The following is a 15,850-nucleotide window of genomic DNA, read 5'->3' on the forward strand; positions in this document are numbered from 1 at the left end:
TAACATACATAATCAGAGGAAGGTTACAGCATTGCTTTAAAAGCATGTCATCACTGTGAAACGTTCTCTGTCAGAGTGATGGAACTCATCATGATGAATTATGGATACAGCACAGTGTGTTTGCTGTTAGTTTAAGTATGTGCCCGCATGATAATGACAGGTTTTCATCTGCAGGTGAAGACAACAGGGTCATTGTTCGTTCGGTAGAAGGGTGGATCCTTTCCTCTGGACAGTTTGCGGTTTCTTCTCTTGGTATGTAGCAATCACCTCCCCTGTCACAGTGCAGATAAGACAAACACACGGATGTTAGCACGAGTCATGTGTGTTTTTTCATTCTTAGCAGTATGCTAATCGCTACAGCACGAGCTAAGCTGACAGGTGAAGGTGGGGATGGATGAGTGCGATGTGACAGACGTCGGGAGGTGGTGGGGGTGGCAGTTACCAGTTACCAGACTCCGCTGACCTGACTGTGAACCTGGGGGGCAGGACACCAAATGATTGCCTCTCTGATTAGAGCAACATACCTGCGGGCTATTTCCATAACCTGACCATGCCACACAGCAATTACCCACAATGCAACAGGCCTGCTGTGACCTGCCATGCCAAAAGAGACTTAGCAGACCTCTCTGTCTGCGACGGCTATACTTGCGCGATCATTAATGCGTTCGCCTCACACGGACGTGCATGAGTAAATCATCACGGGGGTTTGACCCGATGCTGAGCTGTCTGACGCAGGTCTTAGATTAAACCTTTAATGCATTCGATAAGAAAACATGTTTAAGATAGAAGCATCTACAGGGTTTTTATCTAGATTAAACAGTCACGGCTGATTACTTGCATAGCTAAAAGCTGATTAAAGATAAGGAAGCCATTGATGATTTTTGCACAATGTGTTACATAACGACACTTTATGAAATAAATGCACATTTAACACAAGACAAGTGATGATGTTATGGCAGTGTATTGTATGGGTTTTATTGCAGTATATTTGACTGATTTATTCATGCACATTACCATATATTGCATACACTCTAAAAAAAAAAAGGTTCTATATGGCACCAAAAATAGTTCTTGGCTCGTAATCATAGGGGAACCTTTTTTAGTGCTATATAGCACCATTTTTGGTGCTTCAGTGGTTCTTCAGCGGTTCTTCACCGGTTCTTTGACTAAGGTGCTATATAGCACCTCTGAAGAACCGCTGAAGAACCACTGAAGCACCAAAATTGGTGCTATATAGCACTAAAAAAGGTTCCCCTATGATTACGAGCCTTTTTTTTTAGAGTGTATGAAATTTATGGGACCCAGAAAAAAAAAAAGTGTTTTAAATTTAGTATTTTTGCATGTCATTACATTGTTTAGAGCATAAGAAACAAATGAAAAAAAAAAATATATAAAAATTATCATTTATGTTATGATATGTCCTCTGTAGTTGACACCAGGACTGAGTTGTTTAAAAAAATTAAATGACATGAAATTGTATGTATAGGCAAAAACATTGGGATTTATTTTTAATTCACCAATCAATTTTTAAGTTTCAGGATTTTTTTTTTTAAAACAACTTTGTTTAAAGATTATTCTGGACTATGTTATGAAAGATATAACGAAATGCATTGATATACAATTTTACTTTATGAAATATGTGGTTAAAATGGCCATAGTTGGATTTTCCCATTCAATACAATACACTGCATCTAATTTGCATATTAAGGTGTTCTTGGTGCAACATGTAATGAAACAATAATGGGAGTAATAACTGGCAACATTTCAATAATAATATCTAATATTTCATAGGAATATTGATATGTAATTTCTTTCCCTATTCACTTGTTATGTCTCCAAAATGCCTGATAAACATGATTTAAATTCTGGCGTCCACTACAGTGGACATTTATGAAATCAATGCCCTGTTTTGCAACAGAAAGTCATATTTTGATTAGAAACCCCATAACATTGAGATGTTGATTTATAACAATCAATTTGAAAATTAATCTAATTTATATATTATAATTATTAAATTATAATTAAAAAATATTATCATATTTCCATAAGAGTGCTAAACATTAATGTCAGCCATTTTAAAAGACCAAGAAGAGGTTGTTGTCCTGGTGAAACCACCAAACATTTGGTATCTCTGCAAAGCCCCGAATGTGCTCTTTACAGGACATCCAGACTGTGACATGTGACATGTATGATGTCAGAGAAATTCCCTAAAATATAATGTCCACTACAGTGGACAAAAGTCTATTCGTGGGTCCCAGATATATATATATATATATATATATATATATATATATATATATATATATATATATATATATATATATATATATATATATATATATATATATATATATATTTAAATTCATTTTAAGTAATTTAACAGATCAGATTTGTTCAATGAAAGTCATAGCCTGCAAAGCAGAGATGAATGTTTACTGTTTCAAAGACTTTAACTAAAAATGTTACTATTATTAAACATTTATAAAGTCGTTATAACTGATTAATAAACATTTTGCGGTAACACTTTACAACAAGCTCCCAATGCATTAACTAACATTACCAATGAGCAATAGATTTGTTGAATTGTTTATTAATATTTGTTAACTGTTCATTGTTAGTTGTATTAAATCATATAACAGATTTTACGATGCATCAGTAAATGTTGACATTTACGATTCTATAGGTTGTTTTTCAAGCACCTTATTACAACCTTTATTTACGTTTTAAAGTCATGCACCCTCTAGCTTCTAGATTTATAGTGCATTTACACTTTATGAGCACATGTGTTCCCTGGGATCGAACCCACGATTGCATGATCACATGATTACATGATGTTTTTTTTTTTTGCAATGCTCTATCAATTGAGCTACGCAAAACCCGAAGTATGACAGAAAAAAAAAGGAACAAAGCATTAAAATGAAAGTGTCCTGTTGCCGATTGGGGCACAACTTTAGTAAACGCTACTATGGGTCGTATTTCATGAATTAAAATCAAAGTGTCCTGTTGTCGATAGAGGTGCAACTTTAGTAAACGCTCCTATAGGTCGTATTTCATGAATTAAAAGGAAAGTGTCCTGTTGTCGATAGGGGCACAACTTTAGTAAACGCTCCTATGAGTCGTATTTCTCGAATTAAAATGAAAGTGTCCTGTTGCCGATAGGGGCGTAACTTTAGTAAACGCTCCTATGAGTCGTATTTCTCGAATTAAAATGAAAGTGTCCTGTTGCCGATAGGGGCGTAACTTTAGTAAACGCTCCTATGAGTCGTATTTCATGAATTAAAATCAAATTGTCCTGTTGTCGATAGGGGCACAACTTAAGTAAACGCTCCTATGAGTCGTATTTCATGAATTAAAATCAAAGTGTCCTGTTGTCGATAGGGGCGCAACTTTAGTAAACGCTCCTATGAGTCGTATTTCATGAATTAAAATCAAAGTGTCCTGTTGTCGATAGGGGCACAACTTTAGTAAACGCTCCTATGAGTCGTATTTCATGAATTAAAATCAAAGTATCCTATTGTCGATAGGGGCGCAACTTTAGTAAACGCTCCTATGAGTCGTATTTCATGAATTAAAATCAAAGTGTCCTGTTGTCGATAGGGGCGTAACTTTAGTAAACGATCCTATGAGTCGTATTTCTCGAATTAAAATGAAAGTGTCCTGTTGCCGATAGGGGCGTAACTTTAGTAAACGCTCCTATGAGTCGTATTTCTCGAATTAAAATGAAAGTGTCCTGTTGTCGATAGGGGCGTAACTTTAGTAAACGCTCCTATGAGTCGTATTTCATGAATTAAAATCAAATTGTCCTGTTGTCGATAGGGGCACAACTTTAGTAAACGCTCCTATGAGTCGTATTTCATGAATTAAAATCAAAGTGTCCTGTTGTCGATAGGGGCGCAACTTTAGTAAACGCTCCTATGGGTCGTATTTCATGAATTAAAATTAAAGTGTCCTGTTGTCGATAGGGGCGCAACTTTAGTAAACGCTCCTATGAGTCGTATTTCATGAATTAAAATCAAAATGTCCTGTTGTCGATAGGGGCACAACTTTAGTAAACGCTCCTATGAGTCGTATTTCATGAATTAAAATCAAAATGTCCTGTTGTCGATAGGGGCACAACTTTAGTAAACGCTCCTATGAGTCGTATTTCATGAATTAAAATCAAAATGTCCTGTTGTCGATAGGGGCACAACTTTAGTAAACGCTCCTATGAGTCGTATTTCATGAATTAAAATCAAAGTGTCCTGATGCCGATAGGGGCACAACTTTAGTAAACACTCCTATGAGTCGTATTTCATGAATTAAAATCAAAGTGTCCTGTTGTCGATAGGGGCGTAACTTTAGTAAACGCTCCTATGAGTCGTATTCATGAATTAAAATCAAAGTGTCCTGTTGTCGATAGGGGCGCAACTTTAGTAAACGCTCCTATGGGTAGTATTTCATGAATTAAAATTAAAGTGTCCTGTTGTCGATAGGGGCGCAACTTTAGTAAACGCTCCTATGAGTCGTATTTCATGAATTAAAATCAAAGTGTCCTGTTGCCGATAGGGGCACAACTTTAGTAAACACTCCTATGGGTCGTATTTCATGAATTAAAATCAAAGTGTCCTGTTGTCGATAGGGGCGTAACTTTAGTAAACGCTCCAATGAGTCGTATTTCATGAATTAAAATCAAAGTGTCCTGTTGTCGATAGGGGCACAACTTTAGTAAACGCTCCTATGAGTCGTATTTCATGAATTAAAATCAAAGTGTCCTGTTGCCGATAGGGGCACAACTTTAGTAAACGCTCCTATGAGTCGTATTTCATGAATTAAAATCAAAGTGTCCTGTTGTCGATAGGGGCGTAACTTTAGTAAACGCTCCAATGAGTCGTATTTCATGAATTAAAATCAAAGTGTCCTGTTGCCGATAGGGGCACAACTTTAGTAAACGCTCCTATGAGTCGTATTTCATGAATTAAAATCAAAGTGTCCTGTTGCCGATAGGGGCACAACTTTAGTAAACGCTCCTATGAGTCGTATTTCATGAATTAAAATCAAAGTGTCCTGTTGCCGATAGGGGCACAACTTTAGTAAACGCTCCTATGGGTCGTATTTCATGAATTAAAATCAAAGTGTCCTGTTGTCGATAGGGGCGCAACTTTAGTAAACGCTCCTATGAGTCGTATTTCATGAATTAAAATCAAAGTGTCCTGTTGCCGATAGGGGCACAACTTTAGTAAACGCTCCTATGAGTCGTATTTCATGAATTAAAATCAAAGTGTCCTGTTGTCGATAGGGGCGTAACTTTAGTAAACGCTCCAATGAGTCGTATTTCATGAATTAAAATCAAAGTGTCCTGTTGTCGATAGGGGCACAACTTTAGTAAACGCTCCTATGAGTCGTATTTCATGAATTAAAATCAAAGTGTCCTGTTGCCGATAGGGGCACAACTTTAGTAAACGCTCCTATGAGTCGTATTTCATTAATTAAAATCAAAGTGTCCTGTTGCCGATAGGGGCACAACTTTAGTAAACGCTCCTATGAGTCGTATTTCATGAATTAAAATCAAAGTGTCCTGTTGCCGATAGGGGCACAACTTTAGTAAACGCTCCTATGAGTCGTATTTCATGAATTAAAATCAAAGTGTCCTGTTGTCGATAGGGGCGCAACTTTAGTAAACGCTCCTATGAGTCGTATTTCATTAATTAAAATCAAAATGTCCTGTTGCCGATAGGGGCACAACTTTAGTAAACGCTCCTATGGGTCGTATTTCATGAATTAAAATTAAAGTGTCCTGTTGTCGATAGGGGCACAACTTTAGTAAACGCTCCCATGAGTCGTATTTCATTAATTAAAATCAAAGTGTCCTGTTGCCGATAGGGGCACAACTTTAGTAAACGCTCCTATGAGTCGTATTTCATGAATTAAAATCAAAGTGTCCTGTTGTCGATAGGGGCGTAACTTTAGTAAACGCTCCAATGAGTCGTATTTCATGAATTAAAATCAAAGTGTCCTGTTGTCGATAGGGGCACAACTTTAGTAAACGCTCCAATGAGTCGTATTTCATGAATTAAAATCAAAGTGTCCTGTTGCCGATAGGGGCACAACTTTAGTAAACGCTCCTATGGGTCGTATTTCATGAATTAAAATCAAAGTGTCCTGTTGCCGATAGGGGCACAACTTTAGTAAACTCTCCTATGAGTCGTATTTCATGAATTAAAATCAAAGTGTCCTGTTGCCGATAGGGGCACAACTTTAGTAAACGCTCCTATGAGTCGTATTTCATTAATTAAAATCAAAGTGTCCTGTTGCCGATAGGGGCACAACTTTAGTAAACGCTCCTATGAGTCGTATTTCATGAATTAAAATCAAAGTGTCCTGTTGCCGATAGGGGCACAACTTTAGTAAACGCTCCTATGAGTCGTATTTCATGAATTAAAATCAAAGTGTCCTGTTGTCGATAGGGGCGCAACTTTAGTAAACGCTCCTATGAGTCATATTTCATTAATTAAAATCAAAATGTCCTGTTGCCGATAGGGGCACAACTTTAGTAAACGCTCCTATGAGTCGTATTTCATGAATTAAAATCAAAGTGTCCTGTTGCCGATAGGGGCACAACTTTAGTAAACGCTCCTATGAGTCGTATTTCATTAATTAAAATCAAAATGTCCTGTTGCCGATAGGGGCACAACTTTAGTAAACTCTCCTATGGGTCGTATTTCATGAATTAAAATTAAAGTGTCCTGTTGTCAATAGGGGCGTAACTTTAGTAAACGCTCCTATGAGTCGTATTTCATGAATTAAAATCAAAGTGTCCTGTTGTCGATAGGGGCACAACTTTAGTAAACGCTCCTATGAGTCGTATTTCATGAATTAAAATCAAAGTGTCCTGTTGTCGATAGGGGCACAACTTTAGTAAACGCTCCTATGAGTCGTATTTCATGAATTAAAATCAAAGTGTCCTGATGCCGATAGGGGCACAACTTTAGTAAACACTCCTATGAGTCGTATTTCATGAATTAAAATCAAAGTGTCCTGTTGTCGATAGGGGCGTAACTTTAGTAAACGCTCCTATGAGTCGTATTCATGAATTAAAATCAAAGTGTCCTGTTGTCGATAGGGGCGCAACTTTAGTAAACGCTCCTATGGGTAGTATTTCATGAATTAAAATTAAAGTGTCCTGTTGTCGATAGGGGCGCAACTTTAGTAAACGCTCCTATGAGTCGTATTTCATGAATTAAAATCAAAGTGTCCTGTTGCCGATAGGGGCACAACTTTAGTAAACACTCCTATGGGTCGTATTTCATGAATTAAAATCAAAGTGTCCTGTTGTCGATAGGGGCGTAACTTTAGTAAACGCTCCAATGAGTCGTATTTCATGAATTAAAATCAAAGTGTCCTGTTGTCGATAGGGGCACAACTTTAGTAAACGCTCCTATGAGTCGTATTTCATGAATTAAAATCAAAGTGTCCTGTTGCCGATAGGGGCACAACTTTAGTAAACGCTCCTATGAGTCGTATTTCATGAATTAAAATCAAAGTGTCCTGTTGTCGATAGGGGCGTAACTTTAGTAAACGCTCCAATGAGTCGTATTTCATGAATTAAAATCAAAGTGTCCTGTTGCCGATAGGGGCACAACTTTAGTAAACGCTCCTATGAGTCGTATTTCATGAATTAAAATCAAAGTGTCCTGTTGCCGATAGGGGCACAACTTTAGTAAACGCTCCTATGAGTCGTATTTCATGAATTAAAATCAAAGTGTCCTGTTGCCGATAGGGGCACAACTTTAGTAAACGCTCCTATGGGTCGTATTTCATGAATTAAAATCAAAGTGTCCTGTTGTCGATAGGGGCGCAACTTTAGTAAACGCTCCTATGAGTCGTATTTCATGAATTAAAATCAAAGTGTCCTGTTGCCGATAGGGGCACAACTTTAGTAAACGCTCCTATGAGTCGTATTTCATGAATTAAAATCAAAGTGTCCTGTTGTCGATAGGGGCGTAACTTTAGTAAACGCTCCAATGAGTCGTATTTCATGAATTAAAATCAAAGTGTCCTGTTGTCGATAGGGGCACAACTTTAGTAAACGCTCCTATGAGTCGTATTTCATGAATTAAAATCAAAGTGTCCTGTTGCCGATAGGGGCACAACTTTAGTAAACGCTCCTATGAGTCGTATTTCATTAATTAAAATCAAAGTGTCCTGTTGCCGATAGGGGCACAACTTTAGTAAACGCTCCTATGAGTCGTATTTCATGAATTAAAATCAAAGTGTCCTGTTGCCGATAGGGGCACAACTTTAGTAAACGCTCCTATGAGTCGTATTTCATGAATTAAAATCAAAGTGTCCTGTTGTCGATAGGGGCGCAACTTTAGTAAACGCTCCTATGAGTCGTATTTCATTAATTAAAATCAAAATGTCCTGTTGCCGATAGGGGCACAACTTTAGTAAACGCTCCTATGGGTCGTATTTCATGAATTAAAATTAAAGTGTCCTGTTGTCGATAGGGGCACAACTTTAGTAAACGCTCCCATGAGTCGTATTTCATTAATTAAAATCAAAGTGTCCTGTTGCCGATAGGGGCACAACTTTAGTAAACGCTCCTATGAGTCGTATTTCATGAATTAAAATCAAAGTGTCCTGTTGTCGATAGGGGCGTAACTTTAGTAAACGCTCCAATGAGTCGTATTTCATGAATTAAAATCAAAGTGTCCTGTTGTCGATAGGGGCACAACTTTAGTAAACGCTCCAATGAGTCGTATTTCATGAATTAAAATCAAAGTGTCCTGTTGCCGATAGGGGCACAACTTTAGTAAACGCTCCTATGGGTCGTATTTCATGAATTAAAATCAAAGTGTCCTGTTGCCGATAGGGGCACAACTTTAGTAAACTCTCCTATGAGTCGTATTTCATGAATTAAAATCAAAGTGTCCTGTTGCCGATAGGGGCACAACTTTAGTAAACGCTCCTATGAGTCGTATTTCATTAATTAAAATCAAAGTGTCCTGTTGCCGATAGGGGCACAACTTTAGTAAACGCTCCTATGAGTCGTATTTCATGAATTAAAATCAAAGTGTCCTGTTGCCGATAGGGGCACAACTTTAGTAAACGCTCCTATGAGTCGTATTTCATGAATTAAAATCAAAGTGTCCTGTTGTCGATAGGGGCGCAACTTTAGTAAACGCTCCTATGAGTCATATTTCATTAATTAAAATCAAAATGTCCTGTTGCCGATAGGGGCACAACTTTAGTAAACGCTCCTATGAGTCGTATTTCATGAATTAAAATCAAAGTGTCCTGTTGCCGATAGGGGCACAACTTTAGTAAACGCTCCTATGAGTCGTATTTCATTAATTAAAATCAAAATGTCCTGTTGCCGATAGGGGCACAACTTTAGTAAACTCTCCTATGGGTCGTATTTCATGAATTAAAATTAAAGTGTCCTGTTGTCAATAGGGGCGTAACTTTAGTAAACGCTCCTATGAGTCGTATTTCATGAATTAAAATCAAAGTGTCCTGTTGTCGATAGGGGCACAACTTTAGTAAACGCTCCTATGAGTCGTATTTCATGAATTAAAATCAAAGTGTCCTGTTGCCGATAGGGGCACAACTTTAGTAAACGCTCCTATGGGTCGTATTTCATGAATTAAAATCAAAGTGTCCTGTTGTCGATAGGGGCACAACTTTAGTAAACGCTCCTATGAGTCGTATTTCATGAATTAAAATCAAAGTGTCCTGTTGCCGATAGGGGCACAACTTTAGTAAACGCTCCTATGAGTCGTATTTCATGAATTAAAATCAAAGTGTCCTGTTGCCGATAGGGGCGTAACTTTAGTAAACGCTCCAATGAGTCGTATTTCATGAATTAAAATCAAAGTGTCCTGTTGTCGATAGGGGCACAACTTTAGTAAACGCTCCTATGAGTCGTATTTCATGAATTAAAATCAAAGTGTCCTGTTGTCGATAGGGGCACAACTTTAGTAAACGCTCCTATGAGTCGTATTTCATGAATTAAAATCAAAGTGTCCTGTTGCCGATAGGGGCACAACTTTAGTAAACGCTCCTATGGGTCGTATTTCATGAATTAAAATCAAAGTGTCCTGTTGTCGATAGGGGCGCAACTTTCATGAATATTGGTTGGAGGACATGTTGAAACTAGAGATAACTATTTACGGTAATGAAAACTATTTTGTTATGAAGCATTTATAAGGTGATTATAACTGATTTATAAATGTCATGCAAATATATCATGGTCAAACATTAGTTAATTAATTAACTTGCGATGAGCATTGCATTTGTTACGTGTTTATTAATCTTTGATAACTGTACATTGTGTTAATAAATAATATTAAAAGACGCATCTTTTGATTTTTAATAACATTTTAGTAAACGTTGAATTAAGCCAAAAGAATACATGCAAGTATTTTTCATTGTTAGTTCTTGTTAACTAAAGTTTGCCTACTGCAGACTGTTACATGACCCGAGAAGTTAAATCCGAACAGTGCGTCTCTCTCTTTAGTGATAATCAGTGACACTTCAATCATCAACATTTCCACTGCGACTTCCTGTCAGCCGTAATCCTCCGCCGCAGGGTTTGAAGCTACCTTTGACCCTGACCCCTTTAGTTCGTATACACACACACTTAGAAAGACACATGTGTGCGTATGTTCACACATGCACAAGCTCACATACAGCCCAAGGTGATTGCCTTTGTGTGCTATAAACTACCAAAAATGCACTTGACGGTACAAACCTGTTTGAGCGGGTCAATGAGGAGCGAGGTGCACTACAGGACAGCATGAAGGAAGTGTGGAGTGAATGATAAGCCTATAATAGTCATACTTGTTTATTCAAGAAATAATTGTGCAAAAAAAAAAGGATGTGAGGATGTTATTTTTTAAATATACAACTAGGACAGTCATCACTGCTCTTTATATTTCTGCTCATCAATTTGTGTCATAGATAATGATGATGATCGATGTATTACCAGTGTTTTAAGGCACAACCCAAGTAAATTACACTTTTATTGACTTTTTTATTGTCTTGAAGTTGACCCTGGCCTATAAAACGGCTAAGTACGTTTTTCACTGACTTTTTGCCTCGAGCAATTTCTACGACAAGACCCTTTCCACTGGGTTTTGTGAGTTTCATTTCACTCCGAGTTCCATATGTGAATCAGTATATCGTGAACATGAATCTGATCCATAAAGTGTGAATGCTGATGACTTAATTCCTGCCTGGAACACAATTGCAAAGTTGTGCATACAAGTATGGATGTAAATGAGTTTTAAAAAAATACTGTGGTTTTATTAAATATACACTTATCCTGAACATACTGTACATACTTAGGGCACAACTCTTCTCGCATGTCAAGCACGCACGTTTGAGTTTCCATTTACCATGTTTGAAAGTGTTGAGACTTTATAGGATGAACAAATAATAAATAGAGAATATTCAAAAATCTTAATTTGTGTTGTGTGTGAAGATGAGTCTTATGGGTGTGGAATGTCATGATGGTGATTGAATGGTGTCAACGTTTTATTTTTGGGTGAACTCTGCCTTTAATCTTTTCTAATTCTTTAAATGTAATCCCTGTGTAGAATCTAAACGTTTGCATGATTGTTTTGAATGAAATGTAACAGCAAATGTTTGTCTTATTTTTTTTTGTTGTCTTTATGCATTACACTAGTGCTCATCAACTTGTGAGATTTTGGGAGGCATGCCAACATTTCTGGTAAGTGAACATAGTCAACAAATGATACTAAACGGCTTTTATGTTGCCTTCTGGGAATTTCTGTGAAGAAAAAATCTGTGCACTGGAACCATTTTGTCATTGGCCGACTCCTGGTAGTGCACTTACTTCTGAATGAGGGAGCTGATTGAGACACAACTTTACTGTTTAAAATTATTAAAAGTCGTTAAAAGTCATAAATAAAACCAGGGGCGATTCTAGGATTTTCATTTCAGTGAGGGTATGAAAAAAAAAACACTTTAGTTTATGGTCCAATTCTCACTATTAACTAGCTTATTAGTATGCATATTAGGATATTGGCGGTTTATTATTCATACTTATAAAGTAAATATTAATGCCTTATTCTGCATGACCATATTGTGCATCCCTTAATCATACAATGTAGGCTGGTTTATAATCACTGAGATCCCAAATGCGAGGTAGTTAAGGGGGTTTGAAGAAAAAGTTGATTTCTATGATCTACATATGTGCATTGTAAGATGTTCTGAACGCCAAAAAATTTGACAACAACAGCTTGAAAACCATGTCAGTGGGCAGATATGACTGATAAAGTTTTTTCATTTCCGTCAGTGAAGAAAGTAAACATATGTTTAACTGATATTTATGTTTTATGAATAATTTTTTTTGACATGTTAATTTACTGAAGGCTAACAGGAAAGCTAGGTAATTCAATTTCTTAAGTTAATTTACAATATGCACACATTCATTACTTATCTTATGCCCAATACAAGCTGAAAAAAGTTGAGCTTTTTTATTTACTGAGAGCTACACATGGAATTATTAATTGGCAATATGCACACATTTATTGCTATTATTACTTTGTTAATATTTCTTGTTTGTTAATTATATTATAAATGACATTACATAGGCCTATTTCAAATCAAAATGGCGAAATTAAAAAAAAAAGTTTATTAATTTGCGTGAATATTTTTGTAATTTGTTTAACATTTCTGACTTAAAAAAGCAGCTGTCAAATATGAACCGTTTAGTTTAGCTACTTGCATATCTCGCACTTGACGTCGAGTCCTGCTTCTAAAATTTGCGCTCAGCAGCTTCTGTGTGAGCATAAAGCCCGCCTACTCTGATTTAATTGGTTTCCTCAAAGATTTTGACATTGACGAGCGATGACAGACCAATGAGGCTCAGATCAACACACACACCTCTGCATGTGCTCTGTTCGATGCCGCTGCGGATTGAAGAACACACTGATTAATGCAGATTAAAAGACGGGGCGAAGCCAAAGCCTCCCGCAAGTTTCATGTAATTGAAAGGTTAATCACACATTTTTTAGGGGGCTGGACAGAAGTTTAGGGGGGGCTGAAGCCCCAGTAAAAAGGGCCTAGTGACGCCCATGAATAAAACAAAGATTATTGGAGTACATTTTACAAGAAAATACTTTGGCCCTGTCCCAAATAGAAATCTAAGCCTTCGCAATATTCCATTTTCATGATGTGATTCCGTTTTGACTGTCAGGTAGAAGTCTGCTGTGGATGTCACAGTCTCTGGAATAGTGTGCATCGAGGGTGCATATTGGCTGCAAATATTAAATTCTGAAACCTAAAATGACAAATGGTACACCCTATGTTATTGTGGACTTAAAGGGTTAGTTCACCCAAAAATTTTAATTAGCCTATGATTTACTCACCTTCAAGTCATCCTAGGTGTACACTCAAAAATAACTCTTTGAATGAACATAAAAAAAATCATGGAAAGTATTTCCACATGATTAACTTGCTTTATTTCAGCATTATGCAATTCTGTTATTCCAATTTAATGTACTTACGTTGGGTCAACTGAATGTATTAAGGTTAATTCAACTTATTTACTATGGTTAGGCACAGCTTAATTTAATAGTGTCAACCCAACTAATTTGCAATGTTTTGGACCAACTCATATATTTAAGTTAGCCTAACAAAAGTGCTTACTGCTGAAAGAAAGCCATTTAATCACATGGAAATCCTTTCCATGATTTAATTACATTCATTCAAAGAACAGCTTTTGAGTGCATTTACAAAAGCTTTTACAAAATTTTATTGACTAGCCAGAAGATGGTTTTGTTACATCCATGGCATGCGCAGAGTAGTTTTTTTATTATTAAAACAACTTTAATAGTTATTAGTTCACTGTAAAATTTTCAGCTGGCCAAATTTAATTTTTTGAATTTTAATTGAATTAAATTGCATTAATTCAGAGAAATTAAATTTGGCCAACTGAAAAATTAAGATGTGATCGCTCACTAGTAAATTTTCAATTGGAGACCTGAATATGTTTTACAGTGTAGGTCCTCAGCCCAACCACATGCTCTACACTTCACCACAATGGTAACCTCCAAAAACACTAACATAACACATACTTTTAAATACCAACATAACAAAACATTAAGCATTAAAAAGTCTCTCAATTGTCTCATCTTGTTAAAAATGCATCAAATTGCACTTTATTTAAACATTTACTCTCCGAATTCAGCCCCTTTGCAAAGCATGATGGGAAGTGAAAGTTTTAATTCTTTGTGTTACTTGATTGAAACATGTTATTTCAAAATGAAAACATCAAGTTATGTCAAAGAGTAACGGTTTTAAGTCAGTTTAACATGAATCAATTACATTTGAAACAGAAACCTAATATAATGGTGTTAAATCAAGATGAATTGCTTAAATAAAGTGAACAGCATCATAAATAATTTTTTTGAGTGTATATGGCCTAGGTGTCTTTCAGACGAATAAAATCTGAGTTAAAAAAGTCCAGGCTAACCCAAGCTTTATAATAGCAGTAATAGTTGCTCTCCATAAAAAATGCATCTGTCCGTCAAATAACTGCTCCACGCGGCTCTGGGGTGTTAATAAAGGCCTTCTGAAGCAAATTGATGTGTTTGTGTAAGAAAAATAACCATATTTAAAACTGTATAAAGTCAAGTTTTGGCCGACCGCCTTCCGTATTCAATTTATGGAAAAAGTGTTGAAAGTTCCCCTGCCGATCGAAAGACTAATGTGACCAGGTACGCTCGTCATGACGTCACGCATCTTGAATTGTGAGAAGGAAATTTCAACACTTTTCCACGGAAGGCAATCGGCTGTAACTTTACTGCATAAAGTTTTAAATATGGATATTTTTCTTACACAAACGCATCGACTCACTTCAGAAGGCCTTTATTAACACCCCAGAGCCACGTGGAGCACGCTATTCGATGGACAGGTGCATTTGTTATGGACTTCAAAAACAGAGCAACTATTACTGCAATTATAAAGCTTGGATTAGCCTGGACTTTTTTAATACAACTCTGATTTTATTCGTCTGAAAGAAGAATGTCATATACACCTAGGATGACTTGAGGGTGAGTAAATCATTGGCTAATTTTCATTTTTAGGTGAACTATCCCTTTAAGCTTGGTACATACTCTGCAAGAATAAAGACATTTTGTCTGTTTTCTCAAGGTGGCAAGAACAAGAACAAAGTTTGTTCTGGCCTGGACATTCCATACTTCACGAGAAAAGCAGGTGCCAAACTTCTAGGGAATCCTCAGCACTGCAGCACGCGTTTAAATTTCTGACCAATCACATAATAGTTCTCGGACAGCCACAAGAAAAAAGTTCGGCTCAGATGATGTGTCGAGAACAAGTCGCGAGAATTCCCTGTGAGAACCAAATGACGTCATATTGTTCTTGCAGCCCTGGGAGTGAGATTTTTTTTTTTCTCCGTTCTTGCGGAGTATGTAATGGCCTTGAAGGTATATGCTACAACCACAAGACCGCAAGTGCACATGAAGTGTGCCCGTTGGTATACAGGGTCTTTCAGTGTTTCTACTTCCAAATTTCATGTTTAATTCAATGCGTTACTTGCCATTTTTTTAAAAGGGGTCCTATAATGCCCCCATTTACAAGATGTTAAATAAGTCTCTGATGTCCCCAGAGTGTGTATGTGAAGTTTTAGCTCAAAATACCCCACAGATCAATTTTTATAGCATGTTAACATGGCCACTTTTAAGGAGTGAGAAAAAACACACCGTTTTTGTGTGTGTCCCTTTAAATGCAAATGAGCTGGTGCTCCCAGCCCCCTTTCACGAAGAAAGCAGAGCAACAACAAAACAGGACAATCTCACGCACTGAAAGCGGTGTTCAGCCT

This window comes from Gobio gobio (assembly GCF_949357685.1).
Source record: "Gobio gobio genome assembly, chromosome: 9".
NCBI classification, from domain to species: Eukaryota; Metazoa; Chordata; class Actinopteri; order Cypriniformes; family Gobionidae; genus Gobio; species Gobio gobio.